The sequence below is a fragment of the Triticum urartu genome, chromosome 6A (assembly GCF_056163025.1).
Source record: "Triticum urartu cultivar PI428250 chromosome 6A, HENAU_Tu73, whole genome shotgun sequence".
Lineage (NCBI taxonomy): Eukaryota > Viridiplantae > Streptophyta > Magnoliopsida > Poales > Poaceae > Triticum > Triticum urartu.
This window is the reverse complement of record NC_141878.1, coordinates 11,700,074-11,714,908: the sequence shown is the minus strand read 5'-3', so window position 1 is coordinate 11,714,908 and position 14,835 is coordinate 11,700,074.

Genomic DNA, 14,835 nt, shown 5'->3' with positions numbered 1-14,835 from the left:
AGCGCCACCCCTTTTTTTTTGCAACAAAAGAACGGTGTTGCAGAACACGGCTTGGTTGCTTGTTGCAAAACGACCGAACCGCTATTTACCTTTCTGAAACACAGTGTGGTGTACAACTTTTTTGCAACCGAGGTCTTGTTACAGATGTTTTTTCACAACAGAGGTTTGCTGAAAAAACAAAATTGTCTTCACTTTTCTTTTGCAATATAGCTTACGTTACGGGAGAAACTTCTGCAACATTGGTGTTGTTGCAGGAAATAAATGTCGTACGAGCAAGCAGGAGTTATGTTGCAGACTAAGGCATAGCCTAGTGGTGGCAAGGGGCTAATGCCTTCCCACCCATCCAGGTTCAAGGCATGGTACTTGCAATTTGGGTTTGTTGCACCATTTATACTGTAGGAGGTTCCCTTACAGTCTTTCTGTCAAAAAAAAACAAAGATGATGTTGTCCTTCTGCAACATGAGTGATGTTGCAGATTTTTTTTTATTTTTTTACATAAAGGATGATGTATTTTTTTTTTTTTGCGAGAACATAAAGGATGATGTAACATGGCTCATGTTGGAAAAGACTACTCAGGGAAGAAATCGTGTGAATGCCCTGGGGATAAGGATAGCGGTGTGGTGGGCTCCACTAGGACATGCATCGCGCAGGGGAAACGGTGGACGAAACGAATAGATCCGCCGGTGGATTTCAAGCGTTTCCCAAATTGTAAATGGCATTTGATTAGTTTCTGTATTCCGACGTTATAAAGAGCATTTACGAAAAAGGGTTTTCTCTGCTTTATATATAAAGCACCATCACCACAACATCGAGCAAGAAGATACAACCGCACGCCACCACCGCAACATCGAGCAAGAAGATACAAACACACGCCACCATCACACTCAACGCACACACCCAAGACGAGATACAAAGGTGCCGAGCACCGAAAACACCACCCCAACGACGACTAAGCACCTTAATGATAAGCCGAAGACCACCATGAAGATGAGCAATCCACCAAGGGGTAATGAGACGGACAAAGCTGGAGCGAGGACTCCAAGACGATGCTCTCAAGAGGGAAACGACTGTAGGAAGCCGTCACCGTCTGATCCCGAAGATCAGGTTTTCACCCGGAGTGATACGAAGGCAATGGGAGCACCACGACGGAGCCTGCAAGAAGGAGAACGACATCCACGGACGCCGCCTCCATCGGTCAGTACCGGGACTGGGCGAGTGATGAACCCCGGTGCTCCTACCCCTCCGTCGCAACCTCACTCCGCCAACCACCCGCATCCATGCCGCCCAAGCAACCATGGCTGCCCGCCTGCACCCGAGCCGCGCGGTCAGCCCACGACCAACACGCCTCTCATCGCCAGAGCCGCCACCCTGCATCCAGACCGCCCCGAGAACCACCAAAGGTCGAGGCTTTGAGCAATCTGCACCACAATCACCTCCGAGACCGCCAGCAAACCCGCCGAACAACGCCGGAACCGATAACAAACAAAAATGGGGAAGGGGGAAGGGGGAGGGGTGGCCCGTGGCCACGACCGGCGACAACACAGTGCCGGCGACGGGCAGCTCGGCAGCGGAGCTCCCGTCCCTCCAACTGTCTCCCCCCCTGAAACCACTGTTTTGCCCCACCCTGCCATAGGCCCGGCCCCGAGCACGGCCACGGCAGAAGCCCGTCACCGGAGAGGAGGGAGCAGATCCTGCCGCCGCGTCCAAGGATGGCCACTAGGGGAATCTCCCGCGCCGTGCGTCAGCGACAAGACGAAAGGGCCCGGCCTGGCCGAGGCGCACACAACCACCCGCTGCCGTGCCGCCCCCCACCCACGAGCCTGTTGGAAATATGCCCTAGAGGCAATAATAAAATGATTATTATCATATTTCCTTGTTCATGATAATTGTCTATTATTCATGCTATAATTGTGTTATCCGGAAATCGTAATACATGTGTGAATACATAGACCACAACATGTCCCTAGTAAGCCTCTAGTTGACTAGCTCGTTGATCAACAGATAGTCATGGTTTCCTGACTATGGACATTAGATGTCATTGATAACGGGATCACATCATTAGGAGAATGATGTGATGGACAAGACCCAATCCTAAGCCCAGCACAAGATCGTGTAGTTCGTTTGCTAAAGCTTTTCCAATGTTAAGTATCATTTCCTTAGACCATGAGATCGTGTAACTCCCGGATACCGTAGGAGTGCTTTGGGTGTGCCAAACGTCACAACGTAACTGGGTGACTATAAAGGTATACTACAGGTATCCCCGAAAGTATCTGTTGGGTTGACACGGATCGAGACTGGGATTTGTCACTCCGTATGACGGAGAGGTATCTCTGGGCCCACTTGGTAATGCATCATCATAATGAGCTCAATGTGACCAAGTGTTTGGTCACGGGATCATGCATTACGGTACGAGTAAAGTGTCAGTAACGAGATTGAATGAGGTATTGGGATACCGACGATCGAATCTCGGGCAAGTAACGTACCGCTTGACAAAGGGAATTGTATACGGGATTGATTGAATCCTCGACATCGTGGTTCATCCGATGAGATCATCGAGGAGCATGTGGGAGCCAACATGGGTATCCAGATCCCGCCGTTGGTTATTGACCGGAGAGTCGTCTCGGTCATGTCTGCGTGTCTCCCGAACCCGTAGGGTCTACACACTTAAGGTTCGGTGACGCTAGGGTTGTAGAGATATTAGTATGCGGTAACCCGAAAGTTGTTTGGAGTCCCGGATGAGATCCCGGACGTCACGAGGAGTTCCGGAATGGTCCGGAGGTAAAGATTTATATATAGGAAGTCAAGTTTCGGCCATCAGGAAAGTTTCGAGGGTAATCGGTATTGTACCGGGACCACCGGAAGGGTCCCGGGGGTCCACCTATCCCGAAGGGCCCCATGGGCTGAAGTGGGAGGGGAACCAGCCCCTGGTTGGCTGGTGCACCCCCCCTTGGGCCTCCCCTGCGCCTAGGGTTGGGGGCGCCCCCCACTTGGCTTGGGGGGGAAGCCACCCCTTGGCCGCCGCCTCCTTTGGAAATTGCATCTCCTAGGGCCGCCCCCCAAGGCCCCTATATAAAGAGGGGGGAGGGAGGGCAGCCGCACCCTTGCTCTTGGCGCCTTCCTCTCCCTCCGTAACACCTCTCCTCCCGCTTGCGCTTGGCGAAGCCCTGCCGGGATCCCGCTACTTCCACCACCACGCCGTCGTGCTGCTGGATCTCCGTCAACCTCTCCCTCCCCCTTGCTGGATCAAGAAGGAGGAGACGTCTTCCCGACCGTACGTGTGTTGAACGCGGAGGTGCTATCCATTCGGCACTTGGTCATCGGTGATTTGGATCACGGCGAGTACGACTCCATCATCCCCGTTCTCTTGAACGCTTCCGCTCGCGATCTACAAGGGTATGTAGATGCACTCCTCTCTCTCGTTGCTAGATGACTCCATAGATTGATCTTGGTGAAGCGTAGAAATTTTTTATTTTCTGCAACGTTCCCCAACAGTGGCATCATGAACTAGGTCTATGCGTAGTTTCTATGCACGAGTAGAACACAAAGCAGTTGTGGGCGTCGATATTGTCAATTATCTTGCCGTTACTAGTCTTATCTTGATTCGCCGGCATGGTGGGATGAAGCGGCCCAGACCGACCTTACACGTATGCTTACGTGAGACAGGTTCCTCCGACTGACATGCACTAGTTGCATAAGGTGGCTAGCGGGTGTCTGTCTCTCCCACTTTAGTCGGATCGGATTCGATGAAAAGGGTCCTTATGAAGGGTACATAGAAATTGGCATATCACGTTGTGGTTTTGACGTAGGTAAGAAACGTTCTTGCTAGAACCCTATTGCAGCCACGTAAAAACATGCAACAACAATTAGAGGACGTCTAACTTGTTTTTGCAGCATGTGCCGTGTGATGTGATATGGCCAAAAGATGTGATGAATGATATATGTGATGTATGAGTTTGATCATGTTCTTGTAATAGGAATCACGACTTGCATGTCGATGAGTATGACAACCGGCAGGAGCCATAGGAGTTGTCTTAATTTATTTATGACCTGCGTGTCAACATATAACGTCATGTAATTACTTTACTTTATTGCTAAACCGTTAGCCATAGTTGTAGAAGTAATAGATGACGAGACAACTTCATGAAGACACGAGGATGGAGATCATGGTGTCATGCCGGTGACGAAGATGATCATGGCGCCCCGAAGATGGAGATCAAAGGAGCAATATGATATTGGCCATATCATGTCACTATTTGATTGCATGTGATGTTTATCATGTTTTTGCTTCTTATTTGCTTAGAACGACGGTAGTAAATAAGATGACCCCTCAGAATAATTTCAAGAAAGTGTTCCCCCTAACTGTGCGCCGTTGCGAAAGTTCGTTGTCTCGAAGCACCACATGATGATCGGGTGTGATAGATTCTAACGTTCACATACAACGGGTGTAAGCCAGATTTACACATGCAAAACTGAAAGTGCAACTATCCCTGGGTGGTTTTGGTAATTCCTAACAACATATAGCTCATTGAGCTAACATTATTCCAAGATTAATATTTCAGGAAAAGCTCAATGAATGGCATGGCATGGATGAAGAAAGTGGATCCCTCAAAATTCTAAGGACAAAAAGTTTGGCTCAAGCTTGAAGCTCAAGACTCTACATTTTATATTTTAGTGATCCAAGATCACATTGAGTCTATAGGAAAAGCCAATACTATCAAGGAGGGATGAGGTGTTGCTTAATGAGCCTCTTGCTTCATGTGCTTAGTGATATGCTCCAAAACCCTCAACTACCTTCCCACATCCTCATATGACCTAAACCAAAAGTCAAACTCGGCCCCACCGATTCTTTCTATCCGGAGCCACCGAGTTTCAAATGTCATAGCCACTGCCACAAACCCTAGGCAAATCGGTTTCACCAATAGGGATCTCGGTCTCACCGAGATGGGATTGTAATCTCTCTGTTTCCCTTCGTAACGTTTCGGTCTAACCGAAGTGAGCGATCGGTCCCACCGAGATTGCAATGTAAACTCTTTGTTTCCCTTTTGTAACATTTCGGTCTCACCGAAAAGAGCGAACTGGTCCCACCGAGTTTACCTGACCAACTCTCTGGTTAGCTTATTACCAAAATCGATCCCACCGAGTTTGTGTAATCGGTCACACCGAGATTACGTTATGCCCGAACCCTAACCATATCGGTCCTACCGAGTTGCATCTCAGTCCCACCGAAAATCCTAACGGTCACTAGGTTTGCTGAATCGGTCCGACCGAGTTTAACCATTCGGTCCCATCGAGTTTGGCAGATTGTGTGTAACGGTTAGATTTTGTGTGGAGGCTATATATACCCCTCCACCCACTCTTCATTCGTGGAGAGAGCCATCAGAACACATCTACACTTCCAATACACATGTTCTGAGAGAGAACCACCTACACTTGTGTTGAGGTCAAGATATTCCATTTCAACCATATGAATCTTGATCTCTAGCCTTCCCCAAGTTGCTTTCCACTCAAATATTCTTTCCACCAAATCCAAATCCTGTGAGAGAGAGTTGAGTGTTGTGGAGACTATCATTTGAAGCACAAGAGCAAGGAGTTCATCATCAACACACCATTTGTTACTTCTTGGAGAGTGGTGTCTCCTAGATTGGCTAGGTGTCACTTGGGAGCCTCCAACAAGATTGTGGAGTTGAACCAAGGAGTTTTTAAGGGCAAGGAGATCGCCTACTTCGTGAAGATCTACCGCTAGTGAGGCAAGTCCTTCGTGGGCGATGGCCGTGATGGAATAGACAAGGTTGCTTCTTCGTGGACCCTTCGTGGGTGGAGCCCTCCGTGGACTCGCGCAACCGTTGCCCTCCGTGGGTTGAAGTCTCCATCAACGTGGATGTACGATAGCACCACCTATCGGAACCACGCCAAAAACATCCGTGTCTCCAATTGCGTTTGAATCCTCCAAACCCTTCCCTTTACATTCTTGCAAGTTGCATGCTTTACTTTCCGCTGCTCATATACTCTTTTGCATGCTTGCTTGAATTGTGTGGAGATTGCTTGACTTGTGCTAAAATAGCTAAAATCTTCCAAGAACTAAAATTGGGAAAAGGCTAGATTTTTATTTGGTCAAGTAGTCTAATCACTCCCCCTCTAGACATAATTTCGATCCTACAATTGGTATCAGAGCTTTGGTCTCCATTTGATTTGATTTCCATAGCTTTTGGTGGTCATAGCCTTGGTTTCACAACCTAGGAGAGTATGGCGTCTAGCGAGGGAAATTATCACCGTAGAGGTCCTTACTTTGATGGTACTAATTTTGCTAGTTGGAAGCATAAGATGAAAATGCTTATTCTTGGACATAACCCCGCCGTTTGGGCTATTGTGTGTGTTGGTTTGCAAGGTGACTTCTTGAAGGAAATATGCCCTAGAGGCAATAATAATGTTATTATTTTATTTCCTTATATCATGATAAATGTTTATTATTCATGCTAGAATTGTATTATCCGGAAACATAATACTTGTGTGAATACATAGACAAACTAAACGTCACTAGTATGCCTCTACTTGACTAGCTCGTTAATCAAAGATGGTTATGTTTCCTAACCATAGACATGTGTTGTCATTTGATTAACGGGATCACATTATTAGGAGAATGATGTGATTGACATGACCCATTCCATTAGCTTAGCACCCGATCGTTTAGTATGTTGCTATTGCTTTCTTCATGACTTATACATGTTCCTATGACTATGAGATTATGCAACTCCCGTTTGCCGGAGGAACACTTTGTGTGCTACCAAACGTCACAACGTAACTGGGTGATTATAAAGGAGCTCTATAGGTGTCTCCAAAGGTAAATGTTGGGTTGGCGTATTTCGAGATTAGGATTTGTCACTCCGATTGTCGGAGAGGTATCTCTGGGCCCTCTCAGTAATACACATCACATAAGCCTTGCAAGAATTGCAACTAATGAGTTAGTTGCGAGATGATGTATTACGAAACGAGTAACGAGACTTACCGGTAACGAGATTGAACTAGGTATTGAGATATCGACGATCGAATCTCGGGCAAGTAACATACTGATGACAAAGGGAACAACGTATGTTGTTATGCGGTCTGACCGATAAAGATCTTCATAGAATATGTGGGAACCAATATGAGCATCTAGGTTCCGCTATTGGTTATTGACCGGAGACATGTCTCGGTCATGTCTACATTGTTCTCGAACCCATAGGGTCCGCACGCTTAAGGTTTCGATGACAATTATATTATGAGTTTATGAGTTTTGATGTACCGAAGTTAGTTCGGAGTCCCGAATGTGATCACGGACATAACGAAAAGTCTCGAAATGGTCGAGACATAAAGATTGATATATTGGACGGCTATATTCGGGCACCGGAAGTGTTCCGGGTGATTTCGGAGAAAACCGGAGTACCGGAGGGTTACCGGAACCCCTCGGGAGAAGTAATGGGCCATATGTGCCTTAATTGAGAGAGAGAGAAGTTCAGCCAGGGTGGGCCGCGCGCCTCCTCCCCCTGGTCCGAATGGGACAAGGAGAGGGGGGCGGCGCCCCCTCTTTCCTTCTCCCTCCCCACTTCCTTCCCCCTCCTAGTAGGAGTCCTACTCCTACTAGGAGGAGGACTCCTCCTTGGCGCGCCTATAGGGCCGGCCAGCCTCCTCCCCTTGCTCCTTTATATACGGAGGCAGGGGGCACCCCTAGACACACAAGTTGATCCACGTGATCGTTTTCTTAGCCGTGTGCGGTGCCCCCTTCCACCATAATCCTCGATAATATTGTAGCGGTGCTTAGGCGAAGCCCTGCGACGGTAGAACATCAAGATCGTCACCACGCCATTGTGCTGACAGAACTCTTCCCCGACACTTTGCTGGATCGGAGTCCGGGGATCGTCATCGAGCTGAACGTGTGCTAAAACTCGGAGGTGCCGTAGTTTCGGTGCTTGATCGGTCGGGCCGTGAAGACGTACGACTACATCAACCGCGTTGTCATAACGCTTCCGCTGTCGGTCTACAAGGGTACGTAGATCACACTCTCCCCTATCGTTGCTATGCATCACCATGATCTTGCGTGTGCGTAGGATTTTTTTTGAAATTACTACGTTCCCCAACAGTGGCATCCAAGCCTAGGTTTTATGTGTTGATGTTATATGCACGAGTATAACACAAGTGAGTTGTGGGCGATATAAGTCATACTGCTTACCAGCATGTCATACTTTGGTTCAGCGGTATTGTTGGACGAAGCGGCCCGGACCGACATTACGCGTACGCGTACGCGAGACCGGTTCTCCCGACGTGCTTTGCACAAAGGTGGCTAGCGGGTGTCAGTTTCTCCAACTTTAGTTGAACCGAGTGTGGCTACGCCCGGTCCTTGCGAAGGTTAAAACAACACCAACTTGACAAACTATCGTTGTGGTTTTGATGCGTAGGTAAGATTGGTTCTTGCTTAAGCCCGTAGCAGCCACGTAAAACTTGCAACAACAAAGTAGAGGACGTCTAACTTGTTTTTGTAGGGCATGTTGTGATGTGATATGGTCAAGACATGATGCTAAATTTTATTGTATGAGATGATCATGTTTTGTAACCAAGTTATCGGCAACTGGCAGGAGCCATATGGTTGTCGCTTTATTGTATGCAATGCAATTGTGCTGTAATGCTTTACTTTATCACTAAGCGGTAGCGATAGTCATGGAAGCATAAGATTGGCGAGACGACAATGATGCTACGATGGTGATCAAGGTGTCGCACCGGTGACGATGGTGATCACGATGGTGCTTCGAAGATGGAGATCACAAGCACAAGATGATGATGGCCATATCATATCACTTATATTGATTGCATGTGATGTTTATCTTTTATGCATCTTATCTTGCTTTGATTGATGGTAGCATTTTAAGATGATCTCTCACTAATTATCAAGAAGTGTTCTCCCTGAGTATGCACCATTGCGAAAGTTCTTCGTGCTGAGACACCACGTGATGATCGGGTGTGATAGGCTGTACGTTCAAATACAACGAGTGCAAAACAGTTGCACACGCGGAATACTCAGGTTATACTTGACGAGCCAAGCATATACAGATATGGCCTCGGAACACGGAGACCGAAAGGTCAAGCGTGAATCATATAGTAGATATGATCAACATAGTGATGTTCACCAATGAAACTACTCCATCTCACGTGATGATCGGACATGGTTTAGTTGATTTGGATCACGTAATCACTTAGAGGATTAGAGGGATATCTATCTAAGTGGGAGTTCTTTAGTAATATGATTAATTGAACCTAAATTTATCATGAACTTAGTACCTGATAGTATCTTGCTTATTTATGTTTGATTGTAGATAGATGGCCCGTGCTGTTGTTCCGTTGAATTTTAATGCGTTCCTTGAGAAAGCAAAGTTGAAACATGATGGTAGCAATTACACGGACTGGTTCCGTAACTTGAGGATTATCCTCATTGCTGCACAGAAGAATTACGTCCTGGAAGCACCGCTGGGTGCCAGGCCTGCTGCTGGAGCAACACCAGATGTTATGAACGTCTGGCAGAGCAAAGCTGATGACTACTCGATAGTTCAGTGTGCCATGCTTTACGACTTAGAATCGGGACTTCAACGACGTTTTGAACGTCATGGAGCATATGTGATGTTCCAGGAGTTGAAGTTAATATTTCAAGCAAATGCCCGGATTGAGAGATATGAAGTCTCCAATAAGTTCTATAGTTGCAAGATGGAGGAGAACAGTTCTGTCAGTGAGCATATACTCAAAATGTCTGGGTATAATAATCACTTGATTCATTTGGGAGTTAATCTTCCAGATGATTGCGTCATTGACAGAATTCTCCAATCACTGCCACCAAGCTACAAGAGCTTCGTGATGAACTATAATATGCAAGGGATGAATAAGACTATTCCCGAGCTCTTCGCAATGCTGAAAGCTGCGGAGGTAGAAATCAAGAAGGAGCATCAAGTGTTGATGGCCAACAAGACCACTAGTTTCAAAAAAAGGGCAAAGGAAAGAAGAAGGGGAACTTCAAAAAGAACAGCAAGCAAGTTGCTACTCAAGAGAATAAACCCAAACCTGGACCTAAGCCTGAAACTGAGTGCTTCTACTGCAAGCAGACTGGTCACTGGAAGCGGAACTGCCCCAGGTATTTGGCGGATAAGAAGGATGGCAAGGTGAACAAAGGTATATGTGATATACATGTTATTGATGTGTACCTTACTAATGCTCGCAGTAGCACCTGGGTATTTGATACTGGTTCTGTTGCTAATATTTGCAACTCGAAACAAGGACTACAGATTAAGCGAAGATTGGCTAAGGACGAGGTGACGATGCGCGTGGGAAATGGTTCCAAAGTCGATGTGATCGCAGTCGGCACGCTACCTCTACATCTACCTTCAGGATTAGTATTAGACCTAAATAATTGTTATTTGGTGCCAGCGTTGAGCATGAACATTATATCTGGATCTTGTTTGATCCGAGACGGTTATTCATTTAAATCAGAGAATAATGGTTGTTCTATTTATATGAGTAATATCTTTTATGGTCATGCACCCTTGAAGAGTGGTCTATTTTTGTTGAATCTTGATAGTGGTGATACACATATTCATAATATTGAAGCCAAAAGATGCAGAGTTGATAATGATAGTGCAACTTATTTGTGGCACTGCCGTTTAGGTCATATCGGTGTAAAGCGCATGAAGAAACTCCATACTGATGGACTTTTGGAACCACTTGATTATGAATCACTTGGTACTTGCGAACCGTGCCTTATGGGTAAGATGACAAAAACACCGTTCTCCGGTACTATGGAGAGAGCAACAGATTTGTTGGAAATCATACATACAGATGTATGTGGTCTGATGAATGTTGAAGCTCGTGGAGGATATCGTTATTTTCTCACCTTCACAGATGACTTAAGTAGATATGGGTATATCTACTTAATGAAAGATAAGTCTAAAATGTTTGAAAAGTTCAAAGAATTTTGAGAGTGAAGTTGAAAATCATCGTATCAAGAAAATAAAATTCCTATGATCTGATCGTGGAGGAGAATATTTGAGTTACGAGTTTGGTGTACATTTGAAACAATGCGGAATAGTTTCGCAACTCACGCCACCCGGAACACCACAGCGTAATGGTGTGTCCGAACATCGTAATCGTACTTTACTAGATATGGTGCGATCTATGATGTCTCTTACTGATTTACCGCTATCGTTTTGGGGATATGCTCTAGAGACGGCCGCATTCACGTTAAATAGGGCACCATCAAAATCCGTTGAGACGACGCCTTATGAACTATGGTTTGGCAACAAACCAAAGTTGTCGTTTCTGAAAGTTTGGGGCTGCGATGCTTATGTGAAAAAGCTTCAACCTGATAAGCTCGAACCCAAATCGGAGAAATGTGTCTCCATAGGATATCCAAAGGAAACTATTGGGTACACCTTCTATCACAGATCCGAAGGCAAGACTTTTGTTGCTAAATTCGGAAACTTTCTAGAGAAGGAGTTTCTCTCAAAATAAGTGAGTGGGAGGAAGGTAGAACTTGACGAGGTAACTGTACCTGCTCCCTTATTGGAAAGTAGTACATCACAGAAACCAGTTTCTATGACACCTACACCAATTAGTGAGGAAGCTAATGATAATGATCATGAAACTTCAGAACAAGATACTACTGAACCTCGTAGATCAACCAGAGTAAGATCCGCACCAGAGTGGTACGGTAATCCTGTTCTGGAAGTCATGCTACTAGATCATGATGAACCTACGAACTATGAAGAAGCGATGGTGAGCCCAGATTCCGCAAAATGGCTTGAAGCCATGAAATCTGAGATGGGATCCACGTATGAGAACAAAGTATGGACTTTGGTTGACTTGCCCAATGACTGGCAAGCAATTGAGAATAAATGAATCTTCAAGAAGAAGACTGACACTGACAGTAATATTACTGTCTACAAAGCTCGACTTGTCGCAAAAGGTTTTCGACAAGTTCAAGGGATTGACTATGATGAGACATTCTCACCCGTAGCAATGCTTAAGTCTGTCCGAATCATGTTAGCAATTGCCACATTTTATAATTATGAAATTTGGCAGATGGATGTCAAAACTGCATTCCTGAACGGATTTCTGGAAGAAGAGTTGTATATGATGCAACCGGAAGGTTTTGTCGATCCAAAGGGAGCTAACAAAGTATGCAAGCTCCAGCGATCCATTTATGGACTGGTGCAAGCTTCTCAGAGTTGGAATAAACGCTTTGATAGTGTGATCAAAGCATTTGGTTTTGTACAGACTTTTGGAGAAGCCTGTATTTACAAGAAAGTGAGTGGGAGCTCTGTAGCATTTCTGATATTATATGTAGATGACATATTACTAATCAGAAATGATATAGAATTTCTGAATAGCATAAAGGGATACTTGAATAAGAGTTTTTCAATGAAAGACCTCGGTGAAGCTGCTTACATATTGGGCATTAAGATCTATAGAGATAGATCAAGACGCTTAATTGGACTTTCACAAAGCACATACCTTGACAAAATTTTGAAGAAGTTCAAAATGGATCAAGCAAAGAAAGGATTCTTGCCTGTGTTACAAGGTGTGAAATTGAGTAAGACTCAATGCCCGACCAATGCAGAAGATAGAGAGAAAATGAAAGATGTTCCCTATGCTTCAGCCATAGGCTCTATCATGTATGCAATGCTGTGTACCAGACCTGACGTGTGTCTTGCTATAAGTCTAGCAGGGAGGTACCAAAGTAATCCAGGAGTGGATCACTGGACAGCGGTCAAGAACATCCTGAAATACCTGAAAAGGACTAAGGATATGTTTCTCATATATGGAGGTGACAAAGAGCTCATCGTAAATGGTTACGTTGATGCAAGCTTTGACACTGATCCGGACGATTCTAAATCGCAAACCGGATACGTGTTTACATTAAACGGTGGAGCTGTCAGTTGGTGTAGTTCTAAACAAAGCGTTGTGGCGGGATCTACATGTGAAGCAGAGTACATAGCTGCTTCGGAAGCAGCAAACGAAGGAGTCTGGATGAAGGAGTTCATATCCGATCTAGGTGCCATACCTAGTGCATCGGGTCCAATGAAAATCTTTTGTGACAATACTGGTGCAATTGCCTTGGCAAAGGAATCCATATTTCACAAGAGAACCAAGCACATCAAGAGACGCTTCAATTCCATCCGGGATCTAGTCCAGGTGGGAGACATAGAGATTTGCAAGATACATACGGATCTGAATGTTGCAGACCCATTGACTAAGCCTTTTCCACAAGCAAACCATGATCAGCACCAAAGCTCCATGGGTGTTAGAATCATTACTGTGTAATCTAGATTATTGACTCTAGTGCAAGTGGGAGACTGAAGGAAATATGCCCTAGAGGCAATAGTAATGTTATTATTTTATTTCCTTATATCATGATAAATGTTTATTATTCATGCTAGAATTGTATTATCCGGAAACATAATACTTGTGTGAATACATAGACAAACTAAACGTCACTAGTATGCCTCTACTTGACTAGCTCGTTAATCAAAGATGGTTATGTTTCCTAACCATAGACATGTGTTGTCATTTGATTAACGGGATCACATTATTAGGAGAATGATGTGATTGACATGACCCATTCCATTAGCTTAGCACCCGATCGTTTAGTATGTTGCTATTGCTTTCTTCATGACTTATACATGTTCCTATGACTATGAGATTATGCAACTCCCGTTTGCCGGAGGAACACTTTGTGTGCTACCAAACGTCACAACGTAACTGGGTGATTATAAAGGAGCTCTATAGGTGTCTCCAAAGGTAAATGTTGGGTTGGCGTATTTCGAGATTAGGATTTGTCACTCCGATTGTCGGAGAGGTATCTCTGGGCCCTCTCAGTAATACACATCACATAAGCCTTGCAAGAATTGCAACTAATGAGTTAGTTGCGAGATGATGTATTACGAAACGAGTAACGAGACTTACCGGTAACGAGATTGAACTAGGTATTGAGATATCGACGATCGAATCTCGGGCAAGTAACATACTGATGACAAAGGGAACAACGTATGTTGTTATGCGGTCTGACCGATAAAGATCTTCATAGAATATGTGGGAACCAATATGAGCATCTAGGTTCCGCTATTGGTTATTGACCGGAGACATGTCTCGGTCATGTCTACATTGTTCTCGAACCCATAGGGTCCGCACGCTTAAGGTTTCGATGACAATTATATTATGAGTTTATGAGTTTTGATGTACCGAAGTTAGTTCGGAGTCCCGAATGTGATCACGGACATAACGAAAAGTCTCGAAATGGTCGAGACATAAAGATTGATATATTGGACGGCTATATTCGGGCACCGGAAGTGTTCCGGGTGATTTCGGAGAAAACCGGAGTACCGGAGGGTTACCGGAACCCCTCGGGAGAAGTAATGGGCCATATGTGCCTTAATTGAGAGAGAGAGAAGTTCAGCCAGGGTGGGCCGCGCGCCTCCTCCCCCTGGTCCGAATGGGACAAGGAGAGGGGGGCGGCGCCCCCTCTTTCCTTCTCCCTCCCCACTTCCTTCCCCCTCCTAGTAGGAGTCCTACTCCTACTAGGAGGAGGACTCCTCCTTGGCGCGCCTATAGGGCCGGCCAGCCTCCTCCCCTTGCTCCTTTATATACGGAGGCAGGGGGCACCCCTAGACACACAAGTTGATCCACGTGATCGTTTTCTTAGCCGTGTGCGGTGCCCCCTTCCACCATAATCCTCGATAATATTGTAGCGGTGCTTAGGCGAAGCCCTGCGACGGTAGAACATCAAGATCGTCACCACGCCATTGTGCTGAAAGAACTCTTCCCCGA